Below are 11,141 nucleotides of genomic sequence, written 5' to 3'. Positions count from 1 at the left end.
ATTTTGTTTAAATTCTCAAAATGTTGCTATTTTACCTGAGAACTATACAATTAAAAACTAATAATGAAAACATTTTAAGTGTAAAAGACTACAGGAGATATTTTCTAATTTAAAGGTAACAACCAAATGATACAATAACAAGAAGCTTTCAGTGTAAATTTTTATGTCAAGAAATCTATTCAAGCTAATTAGGAGAGGATTTTATGTAAAACTTGGAGGGTTTCATAACAAAGCCTTTATTTTAAATAACATAATTTTGAGAAAATTCTTTTTTTCTTGACAGTACTGGTTCCTCAAATGTTTCCTTAGAGGAAAGGTTTCTGATAAATAGATAGAAAAACTGAACTTAAAAAAAATCCTTCAAGTGGATATAATCTCTTTACTGTAGCCATTGACTTTAGATTTTTTTAACCTAATGTATCTTATATGAAGAGTTTTCCTCCACAGTTAATAATATGTACTTATGGCTTCCTATTTTGCTTAGAGAATAAATTAAAAATTAATGTTGATTCTATAAAGTTGTATTTGTTATAAGGAGATACAAATGAGCAGAGTATTTTGAAATGATTTGAAAATTCAGAAACTGACTAGGAACAAGTCAGTGGTAGATAAAATCTCTCCTTTTAGTTGATTTCAGATGCTAGCAATACATAAATATGAGCCAAGCCAAAACGATTATAATTTTGAACCCCAGATGGAAGTTGTTTGTGAACAACTAGAGAACATCCAGTTTATTTATAGTACAGAAATCATTAACACTTGAAAAACAAAACAAAAAAAAAAGCAATTACTGTATCTCCAACCGTGTAGTGACCATGTTAGACAGAAGAATCACAAATTTAACTGCATCATTTTTAAATCAAAAGCTGGACTCTGGAGATTATGACTACATTTGGAAAATGAGAGAAAAATAACACTTTCAAAATTATAACACAAAAAAAGACAATTAAGCTGTTGCCATTATTCCTCACGACAATAAAGTTCCAGTTTGGAAAATACATAAAAGAATAAAAGTCATTAGAGAAATATTAAAATAAAATTAATTAGATGACGATAATTAGATGACAAAACATTCTTCCGTGTTTCACGCTCTCTTTCTTCTGTTTTGTATCTTCTTATATCATTTCTTATTCAATTTCCCTCTTTTTCAGAGTCACAACTTTTACATCCCTTTTAAGTATTTTTTTTAACATTCTTTCTAGTTGTGTGATGTTCCACCATAATGTCCCTCTTTCCCTTCCTTTCTATGTGTTTCTTTTCTATTCTCTTTGTCCCTGCATAAGAAAGAAGAGTGCCAATGGAAGGAAGCTGTAAGGAAACAGTTTTCTACTCAGAAGATGAAGAACTTTCGGAAATCTGAGCATTATCTGAAATTGACACAAACGACTTTTCTGGGAGTGACCCCCTTGTATTAAGAGATGTGAGAGAAGAAGAGGGAGAGTTAATTATCAGAAACGTTGTGGAGAAAGCTTACATTAAATAAGAGATTGAATTAAATGACCTCTAAATTTCATTTCAGTGCTAAAATCATATGCTTCTATAACTGTCTCTTGAGCAAGGCAGACGGAGAAACTTCCCATGATGCTGTATCATTCAGCGCTATTTACAGAGGTAAATGATCATTCATATCTGTTCCCCTCTGACTAGGAAAGTGAAAACATCTTCCACCAAGACTATACTAAACAAGTATTTGATTATGCTCAGGTTAAATAAATCTTTATTTCTGTTCTGCTTTTCTATTTTCATTTTATCATCCTTTTTTTTTTCTTCTTTTGCTTCTCTTTTTCTTGCCATATACACACGTCCTCAGTTTCCCTCTTTCTTCATCTCATTTTCTTCTCTTCTCCATCTTTTTCCTTTATTCCTCATCCTGTTCTTTCCCCCCTCCTTTTTGTACTCATGTTCTTACCTGAAGGCTTGCTTTAGGCATTACCATTCAGTCCCAGAGCTCAGAGCAATTAGTTATTAGAGAAGGAAAGGAGATACTCTCTGGCCTCTTTCTGAAAAGATTACTCTCATCCCTCCCCTCCCTTGACACCCCCTCCTACCATGCCCTCTTTCCCCTTTAAATATTGATGGTATCACACTAGCCGCTTCCTAATGTAACTGTGGCTGGCACTCTGCAGAGGCAAGGGGAGCTAGCTGCAGGTTCTGTAGCAGGTAAGTGACTTGTACATGTTTTCCTTCCATTACTTGCTCTTCTGGAGTCTCTGGACTTCAAGCTTGCCAAGGACAGAAAAACCCGTGTGTGTGTCAATAGATTTACTACCCAGGGAGAAGCTCCACTTCTCGTGCAAGCTATACATTTTTCTGAATAGCAGAGGCTATTCTCTCAGCAGGAGGAAAGGTCAGCTTCTGTTCATCAGAGGAACAACTGCTCAGTCAAGATTCTAGGCATTGATGTCTTGGCGCTTCTGAGTTGAAGAAAGAAAACTCATTAGATGTGGGGCTCTCTGCTTCCAAATATTGCTTATTCACAAGGCATCCTGCTGAACTATATCTGTGCCTACCTCTCTCATTGGTTTGAGTGTGCCCAGAATAAGGGCAGTGTATTTTCTGAATTTCAGTGCAGCAGCAGCAGGTCCTGGAGAATTATGAAACAGCTGGGTGCTTAAATGTGTATCACTTAATTATGTGCCACATGTAATTTCAGAGCAGTTCTATTTATAGTGAAACTTTATTTTTAAAAAGCTTATATTTCAAAGTGGGAGGCAATACAAATCATTTTAGACCCTGTAATGAGCTTTAAAATGTGACTCAATGAAGCTGTAAAATTGGGCAGCACCTCAAATTCGTCACATTTACATCAAGATGGCAAAGAATACATTAATGGCATAAAACCAAGCCCAAGGGCTGAAAATTTGAGACTTTTCTTGGTGAGTGTATGTGTGTGTATAGCCTGTTTGCATTTTGCTGTGGGTGTCGGTATGTGTGTGTGCTTGTGTTTTGCACAGAGGTGATTATTGCTCTGTAGTAAAGATAGAGATGAAGTCAAAAGAAATTCAGGACATCTAACAGAAACTCGGAATTCATATAAATGTCGAACAAGGTCAGATTGAGTCTGATGCATATTCAAGATGAATTACTAATGAGGAAGACATAGGTGAGAGGTAAGCATGCGACAGTGGGCAGGAGGAGCAGAGTTCAGAGAACTAAAGTAAAGGGGACCTTGTGCCGGGCGCGGTGGCTCAAGCCTGTAATCCCAGCACTTTGGGAGGCCGAAGACGGGTGGATCACGAGGTCAGGAGATCGAGACCATCCTGGCTAACACGGTGAAACCCCGTCTCTACTAAAAAAAATACAAAAAACTAGCCGGGCGAGGTGGCGGGCGCCTGTAGTCCCAGCTACTTGGGAGGCTGAGGCAGGAGAATGGCGTGAACCTGGGAAGCGAAGCTTGCAGTGAGCTGAGATCCGGCCACTGCACTCCAGCCCGGGAGACAGAGTGAGACTCCGTCTCAAAAAAAAAAAAAAAAAAAAAAAAAAAAGGTGGGGGGGGGGACCTTGTCTGGGTTTTCGGTCATGAACCAGCAGCCAGGAGAGAGGGTAGATCCTGTGCCTTCTCCACTAAGGCCAAAATGTGTGTTTATGTATGTCACTGTGTGTGTGTGTGTGTGTGTGTGTGTGTGTGTGTGTGTCCATGTGTTGAGGAGAGGGGAAATAGCTAGCTTATTAGAAAGCCCTCCATCTCTTGTAGGCAGATAGATTTCTATCCTTTCCTGATTTGGCTATGGTATAAAGTATGTGTAAAAAAGAGATCCATTTTTTTCTTCACTAAGTGAAGGCAGGAATGATTGAGTCCTGTAAATAATGTGGGTGGAGCTAGAGGGATACTCAAAATTATATTGTTCTGTTCTACAAGTGACTGTAGCTCTTCATCACCTAATGAGGAACAGCTGTTTGTCTTTTCGCTTCCTCTGTCCCCATTCATCCCACATTCTACCCATGGAGATTGAGCTCAGTCTCTTTAACAATTCAGCTAGAAAGGCAGAGATTGTGCTTAGCTTTAGAGTTGGCACAACACCCAGGTCTGTGGTGGGAAGTCGTGATAAGGAGCATCAGTGAAAACAATTTCAGAAGCATGATCATCCGTTGATTGAATGTTTCTATTTTCTAGGACTGACTTTGGCACTGGGGAGATAGAGCTGCATATTTCTCACTGGTCTCAGCAGCTCTCTCTTATACTTCCTACTCACTTGTGCATCTACATTCAGCCTGAATTTTTATACCTACTTTTAGGCCCAACCTCTAACCAAATTTGAACTATAATTCCAACATCCCATCCACAATGCTTCTCCTTTCACCATCAATCTTAGCTCAGTGCCCATGCACTTAGGTTTGCCAAAGCAAACTCATGCCAGTATCAGTTTTAAAAAGCAACCAAACAATAGCCAAGAGATTAAATGCATTTTCAAGATCTAGCACAATACACATTATGAAAATAAGAATGAGAAGACTGGATTGAATCCAAGGAGCCCCAGGAAAATATCACTTCTTCAATTTTTTTTAAAAAGTCAGTCTCTTTAGATATGGCTTCAAGACCTAGAGAAGTGCTCTGAAAAGATCAAATTATATCTTGTGGAATGTTACTAATTAGTTTTCCATGGTTTGATTTTTTAATACTGGTAAGATGAAGTATGAACCTGAATATTAGCTCACAAACTAGAGTACAGTCATAAATATCTCTATTAATAATAAATAATAAAGCAGTAATAAAAATTACTAGTAAAAATAATATAGCATTATACTTATTTAGAGATTTTAATTCTGTGTTATGTTCAGTGAGTACTTAGTATTTATAGAATGTTAATATGTTTTGCATATATGCTCTTCTCATTCTTTTAACAATTCAGGAATCTTGTCTCACTCACATCTAAGTCTTTCACATGCCTAGTACTGCAACTGGTGATATGGACAGGAGGCAGGGAAACACTAGGTAGAAGAGGGCAGGGTCCCTGGCAAGGCCTCCACTCTCAAGCCTGGACCTGTGGCCCAAAGTGCAAACTATCTCTGTTTTCTTGCCAGAATGTTGCCTTTTGGCTCACCCCACTCCCTATCTTGTGCCTATAAAAACTCCAAACCCCAGACTCAGGACACACATACACACACAAACACAAGAAAAAGAAGCAGCTGGACATCAGAGATTATGGTCAGAGAGGAGTTCTATCAGGGATAGTCAGAGAGGAGCTCTGCTAGGGAGGGCTGGACTCCAGGGGAAGATTATCTTCCCACTTCACCCGCTTTCCAGCTTCCCTTCCCACTGAGAGCCACTTCCATTGCTCAATAAAGTCCTTCACATTCACCACCCTTCAATTTATTTGTGTGACCTAATTCTTCCTGGCCACTGGACAAGAACTTGGATACCAAAGGGAAGGATATAAAAGGCTGTCACCCTGACCCTCCATTGAGCTGGTTAACACTTTGCTGTCCATGGACAGCAAATGCTAAAAGAGCACTGATTGTAACACACACCCTCTTGCGATCTGGGGGGTCACAGACACCCCTCCTGGACAGCAGAGCTAAAAGAGTATTGTAACCCACTTGGAAGCTGCCACAGGGCCCACACAGAGCCTGCTACCCACCAGAGAGGAGCAACTGGCCAGTTCCAGCTTTTGTTCACTCTGGTTCCTGCTCCCGTCCACTCATGTGCTCCCTCTCATAAAGGACTGAGCATGGCAGACGAGTAAATGAGCCATCCCATTTGTGTGTCCTATGAAGGGGTCAAGGGAATTCTCCTCTCTCACTGGTACATTGTTGACATGTAGCAAATATTTGTTGGCTGAGGATGAGCAGCACAGGCTTAATGTTTGCTTTGTGAGTTCAGGACATAAATCTGTGACTTGACCATCACATCTGACTTACCACAACCTTCTACAAGAGCAGACATTATCAATTTCTACTGTTCATAGATATTAGGGCATATATTTTATAATAAATGTATGCAAACTGTGATCCCATGCCAATTTTAGAAGTTGCCATTACTGAATCTTCATCTGGAGATTTCCGGAAAGGTAGAGTTTTCTTGTACTATTCATATATTTATGGAGCATTGAGAGCAGCAATAGTTGGCTTCCAAGAGGAGTTCTTCCCAAAAATGACATTTTACAAATTTGACTTTCATACTTGGAATGGCTATGCAATCTTGCCACTGATTACTGGGACACTGCTCCAGGTTTCTGAGGATATTTGCTTAAATAAAGAGTTCCAAATAGATTTGAAGTTATATAAAATATTGTTCTTCAAAAAATTACCAGGGGAGATGATGGTGCTCTTTTAGGAGTAGTGGCAAAGACAGTCACCTGGGGGCTTGCTATGTTAGTAAGAACTTTGAGCCCAAGTATCTTCATCCCACCTCAGATGTAATTGTGAAGAAGACACTGAAAGCACATCAGAAACTAGAAACCACTAGATAAATGTTAGTTGCTATTATATCTGTAAAATAGAGGTCACAATCGTACATCTGTCTTTAAAAGTTGGTTGGAGACTCAAATGAGATAATGTGGAAAGAGATTTTGAGGACAAGAGGCTTTTCTATTCTCTAATAAAACTAATACTAAAATGTCCTCTTCAAGGACATCAATATCTTTTTCTGATGACTAAGATTAGCACAGATCTTCCTACAGAGTTCCATGGCAGTGGCACAAATTGAATAACTCTTGCCATTACATGCTCATTGATTGAGTGCTACACTATCAGCTGCTTCTTCAACATCAATTCTCTATTATTCATGGGTACAGTATTTAAAAATGCCATCAAAATTATAAAACCCATATGCCAAATAAGTTACCTGTTTCTTCAGCATCCATTTGTGCTCTTTAAAGAGCTGGTAACTTCAAAAGCTGCCTCCTTGGCCAGGTGCGGTGGCTCATATCTGCAATCCCAGCACTCTGGGAGGCCGAGGCAGGAGAATCACCTGAGGTCAGGACATCGAGACCAATGTGGCCAATGTAGTAAAACCCTGTCTGTACTAAAAATACAAAAATTAGCTGGTTGCTTGAACCTGGGAGGCAGAGGGTGCAGTGAACTGAGATCGTGCCATTGCACTCCAGCCTGGGCAACAAGAGCAAAACTGCATTAAAAAAACAAATCAACAAAAAAAAGGCTGCCTCCTTAGAACATAAATCATTGTAATTGGAACTTTGGAAGTCATAAGGTAACTAAAATGATGAATAAAGCACAGATGGGGAGTTTCAAGTATGAGAGTTTATGTTTCCTCTAACGCCTGTCTTATGAGAAATTGGGAAGTCAAACAATATCTGTAACAAACACATCATATGAAATCCAACTGAGTATTAATTATTCTTTTTAGCAGCCACAAAGTCCTTTCATGAATAGATTTCAATTTGCCCCAAACAGAAAGAACAGACATTGATTGGATTGTATAGCATTTACCTTCATAAATTCCTGAGTCAGACTAATCCTCCAATTTTCAGAAGCGGATATGCTACACTATTTTTGAGTAAAGCATCCATTATCCTCACTGGTTCTGAATATACCAATGGTTCTTTTGCTCCTCAAGGTCTTTGGAAGGGGCAGTTCAAAAGTTAGAACCAGTTTTTTTTGCCATATTTAGGGGTCATATTTAGAAAAGAAGAAATGGTGTTTCTGACTGCATTTGTGGTTCCCATGTTACCTTATCTCTTACAATGTCCCTTGCTTACTAGACTTGGCAATAGGAGAACTGCCTTTCATACTCTCTTCCCCACACACCCAGTTCTAGGTTAACAATAAAATCTCAGTTTAAGAGGACAGAAATTATAAACATAAATATGGCATAATAGATAATGAGGTCAAGTGTCTGAAAATACTTTTCTGTAATAGAGAGTGGGTACCTCTGCCACCAGTCTCTTCTAGAAACGTCATTCAAGGGACTGAGAACACTTGACCTCTTTGGGTCTGAGGAACAGGACCCGAATTCTCATTTTCAGTGGCTTCCAGGAACCAGCACAATCTCAACTAATTGTATAATGTACATAAATTACTTTTCAATTCAATTTAGATTCTTTGTGCATAAACTACAGAGAAGCAGGCAAATTTTTGATTGGCCATATAATTAGAGTTAGTATTTCTATGTAAAGTTTTTTTTTTTTTTTTCCTTGAACTTGAACTTACTCTGTTGGATAATATCTGTCTCTTCTCCTTCTTCCCTTTAGGACCCTGTCTGGATTAGCTAGAGGGATATCTCCCAGTTCAAGCAAATGGTACATATCATAATCTACCCATAACACCTAAAATTAGCTGCTCTTACCTTTGAATCCTTGGTCCAGAGTAACCACAAAAATCTTAATTTCCTACAGGTATTTCATTCGTTTGAGCTCCCTAAATTCTATTAACTCTTCCTCTTTCTAAGAGTCCATATATTTCCCAGATTCTTTATTTCCCAGTCCCTTCTTTATCACTTTTCTCTACTGTGCCTCCTCAGGCTCTGTATTCCACATCAAGCCTACCCACTTAACCTGCTTCATCCCATCTAGAGGTTTAAAAAAAAATCCATTTAATTGTAAAGTGATTGCATCAACATATAGATTAATCTAGTCAGAGCTAACCAGGCTAAGTATACATTTAAAGATTTGAGTTAATCAAAATACAGGATACCAATAGGCACCACTCAGAAAAGAGGAAATTTCTTTTAATTTATTTGTGTCTTCTTTAATTTTTTAAATTTTTAATTGTTATGGGTACATAACAGTTTTATGTACTTAGGAGTACATGTGATGTTTGATACAAGCATACAATATATAATAATAAAATCAGGGTAACTGGGATATTCATTACCTCAAACACTTTTCATTTCATTCTGTTGGGCACATTTCAAATCCACTCCTGCAGTTATTTTGAAATCTACAAAAAAATTTCTTTCAGCAATGTTTGATAGTTTTCAGTGTACAAGTCTTTCACACCCTTGGTTAAGTTTATTCAAAACTATTTTATTCTTTTGATGCTCTTGTAAATTGAATGTTTTTAAATTTCCATTTTGAATTGCTCATTGTTGGTGTATAAAAACAGAATTGATTTCTGTTATGTTGATTTTGTAGCCTGCAACTTTCCTGAATTTGTTTATCACATCTAATATATTTGTGGAATCTTTAGGATTTCTACTTATAAGATCATGTCATCTGTGAACAGAGATAGTTTTACTGCTTCCTTTATAATTTAGATGCCTTTTATTTCTTTTTCTTGCCCAATTTTTCTGTCTAGGGCTTCTAGTATTATGCTAAATAGAAGTGACGAGAGTGATCACTCTTGTTTTGTTCCTGGTCCTAGAGGAAAAGTTTTCAGATTTTTACCATTAAATACGACGTTAGCTGTCAACTTTTTATATACGACCTTTAGTATGTTGAGATAATTTCTTCCCATTCCCAGTCTGCATGGTGTTTTTATGACAAGAGTTTGAATTTGTCAAATGTTTTTTCTGCATGGAATGAGATGGTCATGTGATTTTTAATATCTTCATTCTATTAGTGTGGTGTGTCAAATTTTCATGTGTTAAATCATCCTTATATCCCAGGGATCAATCTCCCTTGATCGTGGTGTATGATCCTTTTAATGTGCTGTTGAAGTCAGTTTGCTAATATTTTCTTGAGTATTATTTTTTGTATCTATATTCATCAAGAATATTAGTCTGTAGCTTTATTTCCTTTCAGTGTCTTTGGCTTTGCTATCAGGATAATGCTGTCCTCATAAAAAGAGTTTGGTAGTTTTTGTTGCTTCTTTTTGATTTTTTGGGAGAGTTTGAGTATCCAAAGTAATCTATAGACTTAAATGCAATCCCTGTCAAAATCTCAATTGAACTTTTTTTTTTTTTTTTTTAGAAATAGATAAAACAACCTAAAATTGATATGAAACCACAAAAGGCCATGAATAACCAAAACAATTTTGAGAAACAAGAGCAAAGTTGGAGGCTTCACACTTCCTGATTTCAAAACATATTACAAAGCTACAGGAAACAAAACAGTATGGTACTGGCATAAAGAGAGATATACAGAAAAATGGAACAGAATAGAAAGCCACACATTTAGTCACCTGACGTTTGACAATGGTGCCAAGACTACACAAGGGGGAAAGAACAGTCTCTTTAACAATTGGTGTTGGGGAAACTGAATGTTTACATGCAAAATGAACCCTTATCTTACACCATACATAACAATCAACTCAAAGGAGATTAAAAACTTAAATGTAAGATCTAAGCTATAAACCTTCTAGAAAAAAACATAGGGGAAAAGCCTTATAACGTTGGTCTTAGTAATGATTTCTTGGATATGACACAAAAAGCACAGGTAACAATAGCAAAAATAGGTAAATGGGATTACATCAAACTAAAAAGTATCTGTGTAGCAAAGGAAGCAATCAACAGAATAAAAAGGCAATCAACAGAATGGGGGAAATATTAAGAAATCACACATATAATAATGGGTTAATATCCAAAATATATGAGGAACTTTTAAAACTAAGTAGCAAAAAATTAAATAAATAAATAAATAATTCAATTAGAAAATGGGCCAAGGATTTGAATAGACATTCTTCAAAGAAGACATACAAGTAGTAAGTATGCCAAAAGATGCTGAATGTCACTAATAATTGGGAAAATGCAAGTCATTATCACAATGATATTTTACCTTATACCTGCTGGGGTGGCCATTATTTTAAAAATACAGAAATAACAAGATTTGGTGAGAATATGGAGAAATTGGAACTCTTTTATACTGTTGGTGGGAATATAAAAATGATACAGCTGCTATGAACAACAGTATGGCAGTTCCTCTAAAAAATTAAAAATAGAACTGCCATATGATCCAGAAATCCCACTTCTTGATAATCATTCAAAAGTACTGAAGAGATGATCTTGAATAGATATTTGCAATCTCATTTTCATTGCAGCATTATTCACAATAGCCAAGCCGTGGAAACAATTTAAATGTCCATTGATGGATGAATGGGTAAAGAAAATGTAGTTTATACATACAATGGAATATTATTCAATCTTAAAGAAGGAAATCCTGTAATATATTTCAATATGAATAAACCTTGAAGATACTATGTTAAGTGAAATAAGCCGGTCATAGAAGAATAAATACTGTATGATTCCACTGACATGAAGTATATAAAGCAGCCAAACTCATAGAAACAGAAAGTAGAATATTGGT

The sequence above is a fragment of the Rhinopithecus roxellana genome, chromosome 8 (assembly GCF_007565055.1).
Source record: "Rhinopithecus roxellana isolate Shanxi Qingling chromosome 8, ASM756505v1, whole genome shotgun sequence".
Lineage (NCBI taxonomy): Eukaryota > Metazoa > Chordata > Mammalia > Primates > Cercopithecidae > Rhinopithecus > Rhinopithecus roxellana.
Note: the sequence above shows the minus strand (reverse complement) of the source record.